This window comes from Drosophila miranda (assembly GCF_003369915.1).
Source record: "Drosophila miranda strain MSH22 chromosome Y unlocalized genomic scaffold, D.miranda_PacBio2.1 Contig_Y3_pilon, whole genome shotgun sequence".
In the NCBI taxonomy this organism is placed as follows: domain Eukaryota; kingdom Metazoa; phylum Arthropoda; class Insecta; order Diptera; family Drosophilidae; genus Drosophila; species Drosophila miranda.
In genome coordinates this window covers 3,839,545-3,842,286 of record NW_022881625.1, presented here as the reverse complement: position 1 = coordinate 3,842,286, position 2,742 = coordinate 3,839,545, and positions in this window count along the sequence as shown.

Here is a 2,742-nt window from a genome sequence, read left to right as displayed (position 1 = left end):
AAATCACAGGAAGCACTTCGGATTATTAGGGGGCACTCATCCCCTCTACTCCCTCTCCCCCTTTTGGTGGTGTCATGGGTTAAGCATTTGCTGTGTTCGGCATTCATTGATTTCTTACCTTTTATGATGCGCTATACGGCTGTAATCCATGTAGAACATGCACTTTGTTTATCAAAGGCGCTAAAGAGGGTAGTCCTGTAATCCAAAAGGGCATCCAGTATATCCAGAGCGAAGGTTAATCCATTCGATGGAGCGCTCAAGCAGACCAGCCAGGCGGTTGACCAGAAGCTTAACGAGGCTTAAAATTTCCAAGAGGCCGCCAGCCGGCAAGTGTCATTGCAGTCCCTCCAGTCGACTCCACTCCAGTCCAGTTTTTTCCCAAACTGTGCGACGTGAATAACTTTGATGATTTCTTGGCCCAAAGGCGCCCACACAATATAAATACTCCTCCCTTTTTTGTCAATAAGTTTATTTTCAGTCGTTACATTTACGAATAACAGGCGAGTTTTTCTACTCAAATCAAATATTAAAATTAAAAAACGAAACAGTTATTGGTTGATGTCCTTCAGCTTCTCTGGATCAGTCTTCTCAAGCCAAATCAAATATTAAAATTAAAAAACGAAACAGTTATGGGTTGATGTTCTTCAGCTTCTCTGCATCCGTCTTGGCGGCCCACAAGCGGCACCCAATTTTTTTATAGTCATCGCTGCACATGACTATCGCCCTCAAACACTCGGCCGGCACCCCAGTTTCCTCTGATAGGCTTAACGCGGTCACTTTTTTTTTCCTTAAAAACGGCAGCAATTTTTTGCATTGTCTTCGAATTCCTTGAAACCATACCTCTTATTGCTGTGTAATGTTGGTTCATTACGTGGTTCCCCAAGGTGCTCAACCTTCCAATCATTTTGCCGCATAGTTTGCACTTGCAGCCATGCACGGGGGGCGAAGCCTTAGGGAAATCGGTGTTTTCCAATTGTCCTTTACACTTTCAGTACTAAGAATGTCTTCAGTAAACATGTCTGGAGAATTAAGAAGTTATTAAATGTATTTTTTTAAATTTTACTTATTTACTTACTTAAGTCCGGATCCTCCCGAACCTCCTGCTCCTGCTTCTCCTCTACGTGGTGCACTGGCTCAGACGAACCATATATTTCATCAGAAATAGTACACTCCATATCATTGACTGTATAATCAGAAATATTGTGAATATTGTCAGAAATGTTGTCAATATTCTCCTCAATATCGTGAGTTGTGGCCGACTCCTCCGTATGACCGTGCATATTGGTGTAAATATCCTCAATATCCTGAGTTGTGGCCGACTCCTCCGTATCACCGTTCATATTGTTAATATCCTCAATATCGTGAGTTGTGGCCGACTCCTCCGTATGACCGTTCATATTGTTGTCAATATCCTCAATATCCTGAGTTGTGGCCGACTCCTCCGTATCACCTCCGTCCCCGCTGAATGGAATACATTATTAGAAGAATATAATATAAAATCTAACTAATTTCCTTACCCTTACGTTTATGGTCCAAAAAAAAAAGTACAAATTAATCACTCCTGCTGCACTTATGTCGCAAACTTGGGCTCCACCGAACGACAACGTCATGTTGGCAATTTCCTGTGCCTTCGGGCTTTGCAGTTTCCGGCCTTGCAGATGGTCCCAGTATATCCCGCATAATACATTAACAAGGGCACTGTCCACTGTCTTACACCTCCCAAATTAATGTACATCTTTGTCTTATTTTGTGTTCTTTATTTATGTTTTAAATAACGGGGCATGTATGGTTTTGGTATTTACTCATCGATAGTATTATAAGAAATACCAATGTACTCGATATGCCAACACATTTATTCGAATACGACGATCAAGAAGGAAGAACGTTTACAGATATTTTGTTGCTATACGATACGGACCGATAAATATCACATAATTCCGCATCTAGTTTCCTAATTTCAACATGTATAAAAATAAAAATAAAATAATTGTAAGGCAACATATATTAACCCTAACCGATCGAGATATTATACTGCAATTAGTTTTATGCGATATTATACTGCGATATGATACTGCGATAGGTTTTATGCGATATTATACTGCGATAAGTCTGAGGCGAGTTATTCGACGATCGACAAAAATAGAGAAAAGAGTGAAATAAGTTAATAAGAGTAACCCAAGAACCGCGCCAAGATGGATAAAAAGATAGATTCAGAAATGCATAAATTGTCGTGTTTCGATGAGGACATAAAGGAACTCAATCTGTTCGAGCCGTATCATGACATAGAGGAAGATATGTTCGAGCCGTCGCAATTGTCGTGTTTCGATGAGGACATAAATGAACTCAATCTGTTCGAGCCGTATCAGGACAAAGAGGCAGAGGAACATCTGCCGTGTGGACCGCTGGACCGGCTGGTTAGTACATTGCCTATGGATGTTGACGACGACGACACTGAAGGTGAGTAGATTGTGGCAATTGCATTGGAGCAGGTGAATCAGACTTTTCTTCCTCCAGGTATCGTCGGTAACGATGATCTGGTCAACGATATTGGTCGCCTTCAAGCGAGCAATGAATTGCACAATGAATTGCACCCCCGAAAATCTGGTAACGGACGCATTGGAAGAACTGAAAATGCAATGAAACAATGAATGGACGCATTAACATGACTGTAAATTTTCAGAAACTAAGCGACTCAGAATTTTCCATTTACATGGATGATTATCACATGCCGTGGTACCAATA